General features: G+C 38.5%; 1 long non-coding RNA gene across 1 annotated transcript in view; it reads left to right on the forward strand.

The window, feature by feature from the left end:
- The window catches only part of LOC105506717, a 21,477-nt gene extending 7,576 nt beyond the window's left edge, over positions 1-13,901 (forward strand). Inside the window, exons 2-4 of the long non-coding RNA XR_001000979.1 lie at positions 1,730-1,761; positions 3,175-3,307; positions 13,128-13,901. This is a non-coding gene — a long non-coding RNA (uncharacterized LOC105506717). The remainder of the gene's footprint in view (positions 1-1,729; positions 1,762-3,174; positions 3,308-13,127) is intronic.
- The last annotated feature ends 202 nt before the right edge of the window (positions 13,902-14,103 follow it).

Genomic DNA, 14,103 nt, shown 5'->3' on the forward strand with positions numbered 1-14,103 from the left:
TTGCTGCTCATTGTGCACGTGTGATGCACCTATTTTGAGATCCATGGTGAAGCAGTCTCTATTTACATGGATCCTTCCACTATCACACAGTAAAGAGAAGGGACACATGGTGACACACTCACTTGTGTTTCTGCCTAGAGACACACTCAGTATTTATGTTCATATTTCATTGATGAAAGCAAGTCACATGGTCATATTACTTTAAGAAGAATGGGAAAATACCAGAAGAAGTAGAATAATTATTAACAACCATAACGTTTACTCTTCCATACAAATACCATACTGATTTGATTAGTATTTTAATAATGTGAATCGATCTGTTTTATCAGTTCGAAAATTCCTTTGTCTTTTTCTCTTTAAATATTGTATCCACCACCTTTTCTATCTTTAGTCTTTTACTAGGGGAATAGACTATGTCTGACTTTCTAATTTTTTCTCCATTTTTAAAATTATTTTCCATTTCAGCCTCTTTGCCCTCTATACGACAAAGAGGACAAAATAAGTTATTTTGATGTATTTTTCTATCTAATAATTTCTTTTCCTGTTATATCTATTTTAAAATATATATATATATAAGTTTTTACTTCATTTGTAGCATTTTTCATTTGCAGAAGTTCTGGTTAGTGTTTTTGCAGGATTGCTAAGACATTTTTAATAGGTCCCTATTTTCTGAAGTTCTTTCATTTACATTTATTCAATCAGAGTAAGATAATTGCTGGTATGGTTTGGCTCTGTGTCCCCACCCAAATCTCATCTCAAATTGTAATCATCATGTGTCAAGGTGGGAGGTGATTAGGTCATGGGAGTGGACTTGTCCATATTGCTGTCATGATAGTGAGTGAATTCTCAGGAGATCTGATGATTTTAAAAATGTTTGGCAGTCCCCACATTGCCAGTTTTTTCTCCCACCACTAGGTAAGACTTGCCTTGCTTCCCCTTTGCCTTCCACCATGAGTGTAAGTTTCCTGAGACCTCTCCAGCCATGTGGAACTGTGAGTCAATTAAACCTCTTTTGTTTATAAATTGCCCAGTGTAAGGTAGTATCTTTATAGCAGTGTAAGAACAGACTAATACAGTTGCTTTATCATATATGTCTGATAAATATCATATCAAAAGAGTTTTACATCTGTTTAAACTGTTTTTTACAACAGTTTAAACTGTTTTCCTCTGATTACTATCAGTCATGGTGTCTTGATTCCTTGACATCTAATTACTTAACTGCTAATTTTATTTGTGTGGATTGTTTAAGGCACAGGACAAAGTGTCATCAGTTGGAAAACATTTGAATTTGTCTCTGCCTGGTGCCTGTTGACATCTTAAATTGGAACCATTTTAAATTCAATGTATGGCCACAGATGTTTTGAGCCACTTATATTAAATAAATAAGTGTTCACAATTCACAAACATAGTCTTGTGGTTGTAAATCTATCCATATATACATACACACACACACACACTCACACAAACACACATATATATATTTGCATTTGTATGAATGTAGAACAAACATACATACTTGTATTTGTTCTCCTTTTGTTTGCTCTGAGTAAGGCAACTTCCTTTGTAGTCACCTGGGAAAGGGACTAATGGGAAGAAGTTGTATTAAAGTGGGATTATCCATTATCAGGGGAACCCAGCTCCATAGGGTCCCACCTTTATTTAGATATCTCCTGTTGGAATTCCCATTTTGATGGGCTTTTTTTTTCTTCTCTCCCTGGTACCTTGCAAGGTCAGTCAAAACTGAAGATCAACTTTTGATTGGTAAGTGGAGTGGTTGGGCAAATGATCCCACAGGTAACAATTAGAAATGTGTTGATCTAGAAATGTGTTCTCTCTCTCTGTCTCTCTCGCGCACACACACACATACACACACACACGCATGCACACACACACACCTCACCGAGGGTTAATTACATTTCTCAAAAGAAGACATTCATACAGGAAACAGACACATGAAAAAATGCTCATCATCACTCACCATCAGAGAAATGCAAATCAAAACCACAATGGGATACCATCTCACACCAGTTAGAATGGCAATCATTAAAAAGTCAGGAAACAACAGGTGTTGGAGAGGACGTGGAGAAATAGGAACACTTTTACACTGTTGGTGGGATTGTAAACTAGTTCAACCATTATGGAAAACAGTATGGCAATTCCTCAAGGATCTAGAACTAGATCTACCATATGACCCAGCCATCCCACTACTGGGTATATACCCAAAGGATTATAAATCATGCTGCTATAAAGACACATGCACACGTATGTTTATTGCGGCACTATTCACAATAGCAAAGACTTGGAATCAACCCAAATGTCCATCTGTGACAGACTGGATTAAGAAAGTGTGGCACATATACACCATGGAATACTATGCAGCCATAAAAAAGGATGAGTTTGCGTCCTTTGTAGGGACATGGATGCAGCTGGAAACCATCATTCTTAGCAAACTATCACAAGAACAGAAAACCAAACACCGCATGTTCTCACTCATAGGTGGAAACTGAACAATGAGATCACTTGGACTCGGGAAGGGGAACATCACACACCGGGGCCTATCATGGGGAGTGGGGAGGGGGGAGGGATGGCATTGGGAGTTATACCTGATGTAAATGATGAGTTGATGGGTGCTGACGAGTTGATGGGTGCAGCACACCAACATGGCACAAGTATACATATGTAACAAACCTGCACATTATGCACATGTACCCTAGAACTTAATGTATAATAAAAAAAAAAATTACAAAGGAAGGCTTCAATTGATCTGACTCTTTTGTTGAAATAAGTGTTGTCCCTGCACAGTACTGGTGCCTAGCAAAGACACTAAATGTTCTGACTAATAGTGTGCTTCATCATCATGGGGACAAGGGAGGTTGGAGGTAGTTTGTGTAATGGGATCAAGGATTTGCACTGATCCAGGTAAGGTCTCCAGAGGGCTCTGCCTGTGAGACAGGTTGGATAGCAAGACTATGCCCACATGATGAGCAGGGTGTTCTGGACTGAACTGTGTTTTCCTCACATTCATTTGTTGAAGTTCTATTTCCTAGTACCTCAGAATGTGACTGTATTTGGAGATAGGGCCTTTAAGAGTTAGATAAGTTAAAATGAGGTTAGTAGGATAGTGTCCAACTCAATATGACCTGCATTCTTATAAGAATCTCTTCTTATAAGAAGAGGAGATTAGGACACAGATGTTCAATAAGGAAACACCGTGAAGACACAAGAAGATGGTCATCTGCAAGTCAAGAGAAATGTCTCAAAAAGAACTGGCCCTGCTGACATCTTGATCTTGAATTTCCAGCCTCATGTACTGTGGGAAGGTGAATTTCTGTTATTTAAGCCACTCAATCTTTGGTATTTTTTGTTACTGAAGCCTTAGAAACTAATAATATATAGATTTAAAATGCCCTAGTTGAGATTTGGAGGTATCCAGGTGCAGGTCAGTGATTCTGGATTTGAATAAGAGAGTGCATCCATCTACAAGGTCTTTCAGGGGAGGACTCTTGGGGCCCACTCTGAGTGCTATGGGTCTTGCTTTGTGGGGCAGCCTCTGGCTGCTGTGCATGTCCTTGCTTTAGTGAAGTTGCTGTGTTCTATCCTTTTCCTAAAGTAAGCTTGTTTCATAGGCATTGTCCTACGGGGTCCTATAAGTCTACTTTAGTAATCCAAACCCTGTCTGACTGAAGTCATTAGTGCCCTATCTATCATCTATCTATCTACATCATCTATCAGTCATCTGTCTATCTATGCCATCTATCTATCTATTATCTATCAATCACCTATCATCTCATCTATACATCTCATTTAAAAATATATGATTTTTTAAAGCACAAAGTGTTTTTGTTTAGTTTAGCTTAGTTCATAATGTATGTAGATATAATATACATGACAATAAGCACTAAGGATGGGAATGTTAAATAAAAATACATTTCTTTGAAATTTCCTATATTTTACCTGAAGTAATTAAATAATACCTCCAAGATGACTCTAAGTTAAAAATGCATATTGTAATAATTAGAGAAACTACTGAAATGATTTTAAAAGCAGCTAAAAATTCAATACACTAAATAAAATGGAATCATCAAAAAAACGTTTAAAAGAATGACTAAAGGAGAAACAAAAAATAAAATGGAAAGGAAACATGGCAAAATAATACACCTAAAAAATAATATTAATAGTTATGTTATATGTAATAAACTGAATAATCCAATCATCTGATGGAAATTATCAGGAGAGGTCTGGAAAAAGTCAATTGTATCTGCCCACAAGAGGAGGGTTTATAACACACAAACATACGTGGAGTGAAAATACAATATTAGAAATAATATTTCCTTAAAACAATAAACATCAGAAAGAGAAATAAGATTCAAACTAGACTTCAAGGCAAAGAATTTTACTAGAGTAAAAGAGAGAGAGAGGTCTTATAACGATAAACCTGCCAAAACATAAAGAAGTTATAAATACTGTATTTTGTGCCTAATGAGAGAACTTTAAAACAGGAAGCCAAAACTGTCAAGATTTAAGGGAGAAACAGACAAATCCGCAGCACATTTTGGAGGTATTAATAGACATGGTTGGTGATATTCATGCATGTTTCTTTGTAACTAATTGGACAATTTGAGAGGAAAAAAAAATTCATGATATAGTAGATCCTAAGGACATTATTAGCCACCTTAACCTAACTGACATTTCTAGAACTGCTCATCCAACAACTGCAGAATACATTATTTTCAAGTGTCATATTAGCCATCATATTGCCCCAATATTTCCTCTTCTCTGACGTTCACAAATCCTTATCTCTTCAGTTTTGTATTTTCGTTTCTTCATTTGGCTAGGGCTTTCTCTCAGTGTTCTATAAGGAATATGTTCACTGAATTTTTACATACTCTAAGGTTAGACTTTTTTCTTTCTCATGATGATAGTTGTATTGTGTTCCTACACTCTGAAGCTCCTATTATAAACATTTTGTTTTCCTGGCACTACCCTACACTATCTTCCAGGTTCCTTTTGTGTCCTTCAGATGTCCCTTTTTTATGCTGTATGCCTCTAAATAGTTTCTTAACTTGATTTTGCAGACCTCAGTTTCAACGCTGACCAAGCCATTCCCCGGTGCATTTACTGAATTACATAGTATGAAAATCTTATTTTTTGTTTTTTTAAATCCCTAGAAAGATGTGTCTGTGTGTGTTACACTCAAACTCCTTCAGTTTGTGCATGTTCTCTTTCTTTCCTGCCTCTCCCTCTCTGTCTCTTAGATTTGTGGCCCTTCCCTGTGTCTTCTCAGGGGTCAGTGTCCCATTTTTTTCTCCCTGGCCTCCCTTTCTCTAGCTGTTTGGCTACCCAACCCAACCTAGATGGTAGGTTGGTTGGGTTGTATACTTGTTTATTGACTCCATTCCGTGCTCCTTCCCCCAAAACAACTGCATAGAGGCTGAGAAAATGCCCCCCATTTCCTGCTGAGCATTGGGAGAAGCTTTAGCTCTCTGGCTAAAATTTCTGGCACATGGAAGACTCAGCTCCTCTCATCAGCTGATGAGGCTCTTGACTTTTAATATAACAGAATAGAATAGAAGAGAATATTAAATTTCTATTCTATTTTAATAGAATAGTTTCATAGCAACTGCACTAAAACAATAGAGCTGATAGAATCTGTCATGATCACATCATAGAGGAAGTGACTTAAAGCCACATCTTTAGGTTCCTTTCAAGTCTTTTCTCTGGCTATAATATTGTTTTCCAGTGTTTCTCTAGGGGGATGAATGACCGGAACACATATCTTGTACTCTCTGCTGGGACCTCCAGGGACCCCAGCCATCATGGTCCTAGCGGAGCTTTTTTTCTACCCAACATGCTCCAGTGTCACGTGACTCTTACATGCCCAGCCGCTTTGGACACAATGGTGTCTTGAAACTGAAGTTAAAATAGATTTGTGAAAAATTTGACACATTGAGGGGCGACCCTCAGCACATACGTTACACGAAATTCTTTAGAATCTTGTGACCCTTCAAAGTCTACAAATAAAAGGTAAACTTTTCGTATTATCTTGACCAGAAGTTGGAAGATAAGAATGAAAGAACAATGAAAGTATTTTAGAAGCCAGCAAAGTCTCATTTCAAATGATGGTGGAGCTGTGAGACATGGGGAACTGCAGGAGTGACCACAAGAGATGAGGCAGGGCATTGCATTCCAAAATACAGTGGCAGTTTACTCAAGAAAAAATTCCAGCACAACTTTGATAAGGTGTCAGGAATAGAGCCAGGACCATTAAATCCTGAGCTTAATAAGAGTCGTAAGTAACAAAGATATGGCCGGGCTCGGTGGCTCAAGCCTGTAATCCCAGCACTTTGGGAGGCCGAGACGGGTGGATCACGAGGTCAGGAGATCGAGACCATCCTGGCTAACACGGTGAAACCCTGTCTCTACTAAAAATATAAAAAACTAGCCGGGCGAGGTGGCGGGCGCCTGTAGTCCCAGCAACTCGGGAGGCTGAGGCAGGAGAATGGCATAAACCCAGGAGGTGGAGCTTGCAATGAGCTGAGATCCGGCCACTGCACTCCAGCCTGGGCGACAGAGCAAGACTCCGCCTCAAAAAAAAAAAAAAAAAAAAACAAGTAACAAAGATATTGAAAGAAAATCATATATTTTTGGTTTAGGATTGAGGAAATAGATTTAAATACTACATAAAAATCATCTAGTATTTAGTATAAATAACTCTAAATGATTGGCAGTTAATCATACTATTCACATAAAATAGAAATAAATACGTACATATATTCCACGTAAGGCGTTGAAATGATCTAAAACAATTTACCTCTCTTAATAAATACTCCAATTAAACTTCTCATCTCAAATACAATAAAAGGTAATCTATTAACAAGCAATTACTTTCTCTTTTATTCAAATTTTAGTTTGTATCACTGGCTGTTAAAACCTTCTATAGAAAGGTTCTTCTATAGAAACCTTCTATAGAAAGGTTCTTCTATAGAAACCTTCTATAGAAAGGTTCTTCTATAGAAACCTTCTATAGAAAGGTTCTTCTATAGAAAGGTTCTTCTATAGAAACCTTCTACAGAAATAGCATGCATATAGACTCAGGACAGAAGGAATAAAAGGATACAATATTGCTTTTCTTGTAAGAAAAATTCCTAGGGAAATGCCAAGTTGACATCAATGTAGAAAGAATATAGCAGGTGTAATGCATGTCCATTTAAATAAAAGGTATTGATCTCTACTTATCGTCAACTGAAAAGCCCAAGGATTGTTGACATTCTCTCTATTGGCTTTTTTTTTTTTCAAAATCTGTTCTAGAAGATAGCAATTTGTTATGACAACCTATTCTATTCATCATGACTAGAAAGGATCAGGCATTTGTCAATACACATTCTGAGCAGTGCACTCTTTGTGCAAGGGACATACTGTGGATGAAAATTAGTCTGCAAAATCAGCTACTTGATACAGTAAGTATAATACCACGTTTAGACCTCTTTTATTGGAATCACAAAATGCAAGAAGAAATTTTGCCATTCACTGTATGCATGTTTATCCAATTCCTTCATCACATTGTATGCTGGGTTGTACTTTGGGAAGCATGAAATGTAAATGGCAATAAAATGCATGCACATAAATTCAGACAACCTTACTTTAATTATAGAAAGTTGCTGAATTTTCTCTAGATACAAGTTGCATGAGTCAAAATAGTCTACATTATTCTGTAACAATAAACACTCTCAGTGAAGTAGTCTCAGAAATAGTGAGTTCTCACACAAAGATAGTCCATTTTGTAGTTTGTGAATTCTCAGGACAGCTGTCTCCATGTGTTAGCTGGATATTCTAGGCCGCTTCCATTGAGTGCTACTGATAGGCACCTCCATATCAGTAAGTGCTTCCATGGTCACTGCATCTTGGGAAGGGTCAGCTGAAGAGGTGAGCACCGGCTCATAGGTGCTTCCACCTGGGAATGGCTTATGTCACTTCTTGCTTAGGAAATAGGATCTCAGGTGCCAGGACAAGTCACATGCTCTTACCTTCGAGGAGATGAAGGAGTACAAGAATCCCATATGCCCCACTAGAGAAGAGAGCTGGATATTGATGAGCAGTAGTTGTCTACTTTCTTTTATGCTATTCTGAATTTTTCTGTCTCTCAAGGTCACCAATAACCATGCCCTATCACCTTCAAAACTGTAACAAAATAATAGTTAACTTTTACTCAGGTTTTCCTAAGAGTATAACACTGTACTATACATGTTTGTTATATTATTTTACTTAGTCATTAAACAAATCTATGAGGCCCATGTATCATCATCTCCATTATGCAGATGATAGCCTTTTCATATCATTTAGTGTGCATGCAATTAGGCTTCAAATCCACATCTTTTTCTGATTTCAAGGCTTAATGTCCATGCCATGTCTCCAATTGTAATTTGCTTCCATTTTCCAATTCTTTGCTGCCTGAACTATTTTATTTTAAAACCTAGCGTAATAGAGTGCTTAGCAAATTATATTTGAAAGTAAAGAATGGGAAAGAAAGGATTAGTAGCTGATCTATAACCCATTTTTTTCTATCATAGGAACACCAAGAGTGAGAATACAAAGAAAAAATTACGAAGAGGTCTTTTTAAAAACATGCTAACATAAATTATTGATAGCATTTACTAGTATAAGGAAGAATCATTATTGAAAGAATGCTTTTAGCAGGTTATATCTGGTCAACTTAGATTTTTTATAGTGAACCAAACTGAAATGTATGAATTTATGGAGCATGATCCACTAAAAATATCAATGACAGTTATGTATTTTCAAAGGTAAAAAATGGAGATATTTTATGATCAAAGTAGCTCCCTTTGTAACATAATATCCTATGTAACATCATGTAGAGATCTCATGTATTTAATTTGGGCTAGGGAACATTCTGACCCAGTGAGGTATGGGTGCCAGGTGCTCTCAGACTTCATGCTTCATTGTGTCTCAAAGTCATTTATGCCTATCCCTTGGTTTACAGGAAGGTCTGATACAGGTTAAAATCTCCAGTTCTTTTTTGTCTGATTTAAACATCTCATACTTTGTGTATTTTAGCGTCTAATCAATTTTATTACCTCTCATATTATTAACACTTCAGAAATAGGGTTATTTTCCTGTTTTGGAACTATCTAAAGGTAAAAAGCAAGACTTTTTGGATTTCTAAACAGGGCAAACCAGAAATCTCTGGGCTGCATCCTGGGCAGACCTGGATGCCTGCTGAAGGATCTGGGGAGTTAGAAAAACTGAACAACTGAAGTAGTGGAGAATAGAATATCTTGAGTCAGGGAACTTGCTTATGCTCTAGGTCAAGGCAAAACCTCTTTTAAAACATTACTTATATTTGCAATGAGTAGATACTTAAAACTTACCTCACAGAGTTCAGCTCCTTGAAACCTGCACAATTCTCTGTGTTTTGCTGTCTGTCTGTCCTGTGTTTTGCTGGCAATGTCTTAACATATGTGGCATGATATTGATTCCATTCATGTGATGGTCAAAATTGAACAAACAAGTTTCAAAGAACAAGCAGAGCACTATTCCCACAGCTAGGGCAAGGCAAGCCTCCCTGGTGACCTTCCCTGGGCCACAGTGTTGGTGCAGGGCCACAGTGTTGGTGCAGGGTCACAGTGTTGGTGCAGGATTTTATCCGGCAGCTGTGGAACTTGCACGTGCCACTTTGCATTGACCAACATCCGTGCACTGGCCCTGCACACTTGGCCATTTACTGCCCCTGGAACACTCTGGAGACCATGCTCTGGGCTTCAAGGTCACATCCCACACTCTCTCCTGGTCTCTTACACATGTTCTTTTCAGCTCTTCTTCATTCCCTGTTCTCTCTAAAGCCCTGACATACAAAAGATACAAAAGTTTTATGGTTCTTAGCAACACTTTGAAAAGTCTGTGTACCAATCCCTGTGGATAAAGAGACACAGTTCTTAAAACTGAGACGCCTGATTTCCTGTCTTTGTAAGGAAGGGCCCTTCCTTCTCTACCCCATCCCAAAGGCTGTGTGCTAGAAAAAGGAGAATAAATCCAAATTTAATTATTGGCTTTTATTTCTATGACTGAGGTCTTTGAGAGATACCATTTCTACACTTTAAAAAATGAATCTTGTATTTCTCGAAACGATTGTGAACTCCGAGCAGAGGCACTGTTTTGCATGACGTCGTTTTCCGTAAAGAGCTGCATCTGGGCCCTGAATGTAGTAAGTCGTCTTTATGAATTCCTACAAAGGTACGGAGAAAACTTCCTTTAGTTGAATAACACATGCAGCACACTTCGTAATAACCTTGAATATATCACAAAGCCTGCCCAGAAGGAAAGTCTATACGGTCAAATCGTTTGGGGAGGATGCATGGTCACAGTTTAGTTACTGTTATAATACCTAATAGCGCATTAAAGCTTTGAGAAGGATTGAGTGAAAAAACATGTTTCCGTGTTTACTTACTGTATCCTACAATTCTTTCAATATGGACCACCTTTTGTTACATCAGTGGTGAGTGAGTTCTTTCTTAAAGGGGCAGAAAATAAATGTTTTAGGTTTCACTGTCAAACAAACATATACCAAAAGCGGAGGGGATTGTGTAGGTACTAAAATAACCATTGAAAATACAACCCTTTGAAAAGATGAAAAGTATTATGTGCTTGGGGGCCGTAGAAAAAGAGGGAGCCAGTCGAGTTGGGCTGACAGGACATAGTTCACTGTTCTCTGGAGCAGAAAATACTCACCGGCATATTGGCGTAGTTTTTGGAGCATGCACCATGGAATAGTTGCTACGTACACCTTCAGTCATGAAACGTTAGGATTTAAGTCAAAATTTGCTCAAGTGTTTGGAAAATTCTTGCACAAAAAGTAGATTTTAATTTTTAAGATTTTTCTTAAATCTTAAATTTTTAAGATTGTTCATTCTCCTGATACTTGAGGAAAGACAAACATTCTCTTTCTTAAAATTACATACTGTTCATCCAATTATAAAAGGATTGCATACAAAAGAATAAAAGGAGAAAACAATCCCACATATCGGAGATAAACAACCTCAATGTGGTATATATTTTTAAGCTTTTAAATTCATATTTTAAATGCCAATACAGAATCTTTTGGCAGCACACGATCCATTTCCTTGCAGGTTTCAATGATTGGAATAAACTCTGAAGAATGATTTATGTATAGGTTAGAGAGGGGCTGTAAGTTAGCTCGAGTATAGTGGGGCTGCAGTAAGAGATGCCAGCCACTGATTTTCCATTTTGATGAATTTTTTTCACCAGTTTTAATTTTTTTTCTCTAAATTTCTGTTAACCAAATGAGATGTGAACTGGAGCAACCATTAAGCAGACAGCAGTGATCAAGGTGAAATCTCTTTTTATACAGTATAATAGACCTGACGAAATTCACTCCTTGCACTCCATCTCTGAACTGACATGTGCTATCAGCTCAAAGTCGCCTCCAGTCAAGAAATTGACTACCCGTTTAGGACACATGCCTTAATTATTAGGGAGCGGCTTCTTCTACCTGATTTGCCAAACATTTTCCTTATAATGAGCTAAAACCAAATGCAACAAATATTGGACTTCACTGGCATAGCTGCATGTTGCCAAACTCTTCTGCATTTCAAGGCATTTTGCGTTTTGTCAAATGCATTCTGCCTCCTCATGGCCTCTCAGCCACTGGTTCACAGCGAGATTCTGCACATTGCCACAAGTGTCTTCTGAAGATTTTTACTGAGATGTTATGCAAGTTGCAAACATATATTGTGTTTTTAAGGTTCAAAATTTATGTGCACGTCACTAATTATTAATGATTATTATAATGATTAATTACAATAAGGACTGCTTCGTGGCTGTTTGATGGAACAGGGTCGACTGGCGAGTTTTACATCCGTGGGTCTAAAAATGGACTCTTGAAAAGCTCTCTAAATACATTTCCCTGCATGTTCCAAAACGAGGGAATAGTGCCAAGGAAAGAGAGACCAAATCCTGCCAAGAACCTAAAACACACAAGGCTGCCAACAATATATTAAGCACAAATAACAAAGAAATATGGTGTGGATGGCTCTGTCCTGCCAGCTTTATGCAGTCCCCAAATTTTTTCCAATTCTAATGTCGGCCAAGGCGGAAAAACACATGGAGCAGACTGAAAAGACCTGATTCTCCAGGCCACATTTCAGGAAAGCAAAGTGAAGGTTAAACATCTGTGACAGAAAATAGTTCAGAAAATGAATTCCAGTGAAAAGAAAGGGAAGATAGAGAGAAAAAAAGAAGAGTCAGGGAAATACTGAGGCAGCAAACGTGAGACCCTTGATTACTTACTGTTTGTTACCTCATTTCCCAGCATGGACAGTTTACATTGAGCTTCTCATTGAGAGGGTGGGGTATATGGAAGGTTTAGTTTTTGAACGTGAAGAAACAGGGAGCTGGCTATGCCCCACGGAAAATGCCTCCGAGTGATGCCTGTAATGTGCTGGTGACAGGCCCTGTGAGGGGCTCCATTACCAGGCCACTCAGACATTGCTCGAGTGCTTGCCGATGGGTAGATCTTAACCAGGCCACATTGTTTCCAGACTCTCTAGTTCATTTTCAGCTTTCATGTGGAGTTCACACTGAAGGATAATGACACTGCATTTCTGTCACAAAAAGTGACTGAGCAGCTGGGAGAAAAAATAGAAAGAGCCTTATTTACTGTTTAAAAGATGGGCGGATGACTTAAGATCATAGCCATTTGTAATTTCTCCATGTGTCCTTTGAATAGTGACAGTGGGATGGAAACATTAACTTCCATTTATACGGCCAGTAATGGGCCAGTGGGTTGAGATCATCCTGGGGGGACCAGATGCATGCCATGCGTCATATGGTGAGATTCTTAGGACTTAGGTCCTAGTTTCTGTGTCTAGACTCCATGTAGTTAATAATTTGATGACCGGGTGAAGATTGGCAGGGAAGACTTAACACTACACAGGGAGAAATCTAAATTGTTAGCTTAGGTAGAAGTCGGTTAAAACTTTATGTACCATCCATTATTTACCTGTGTAATTTGTAACTATTTTATAAATTGTTTTTCTTTCAATGTCCTTGAACTAATGTTTGATGCGTTTTTCTGTTGCTGTTCTTATGTCAAGGTTCTTGGATGCTTGATGGAAATAAGGATTTGGGAACATGAGAATAAACAGGAATATGCGAAAAGCATTGAGGACACAGGAGAAGAAGTCAACCTGTGGCTGAGGGAGAGGGAGGGACATGAGAAGCTTTGTGAAAGATGTCAGTGCAAACATCAGGCAAGTGCCACCCAACTTAGAGCTGTGGATTGAAGTTTGGCATTAGGGTGTCAGCCTGTGATTTCCTGATCTCCAACTCCACTCCTCTTAAGTCACCCAGCCTAAGGCACTGAACCATGTCATCAGAACCTCAGAGTCCAGCATCTTAACCATACCCTTGTAACCCCACTGTTAGGTGAGTTCCAAGTCCTCACTCCCCATAAACTTCTTCAGACGACGGCTCCCTCGAATGACTTTGTTTCCTCCCAGGTCGTCAGTTTCCTTAGTCAATTTTCAAGTCCTATCAATTGTAGACAATACGATTGATCATCCAAGTGACCATTTCACTTAAATTTGCATTTCCTCCTCTGTTTGCAATAACGCTCATACACAACTCTCGCTTAACATCCACAGTGCCCTCTCTGTTCTTCTCTCCAGGACAGCAGAACACTAAACATGAAGTTCTTCAATGCTAAAAACAAATCCTGTAATCATGAAAATCAGCCCAGTACACATTCATGCTCACTACACGTGGTTCTCAGCTGTTGTGGGGCCTCTCTCTTCCTTTCAGTATCCGCAGACTTGCGACGTTCTTCTCAGCCTTCCTTCCTACCACTAAATTATCTCATTAAGTCAGGACCATCTGTTGGGAACTCCTTTAACTTCCCAGGGCCCAGGAAAAATACACCACATTTATCCATGCCTCCCTCTTTCTCCATGCGCCTCTTCAAGAAGAGAGCCTCTTCTCCCAGTGTCTCACTCCCTGATTCCATATCACCCTCTCTTCTTTGGGATGCTTCTCCAAAGAGTGTGGTCTCTCAGGTGTCATTACCGTCTTATG

The sequence above is a fragment of the Colobus angolensis genome, unplaced genomic scaffold (assembly GCF_000951035.1).
Source record: "Colobus angolensis palliatus isolate OR3802 unplaced genomic scaffold, Cang.pa_1.0 Scaffold14, whole genome shotgun sequence".
Taxonomy (NCBI): domain Eukaryota; kingdom Metazoa; phylum Chordata; class Mammalia; order Primates; family Cercopithecidae; genus Colobus; species Colobus angolensis.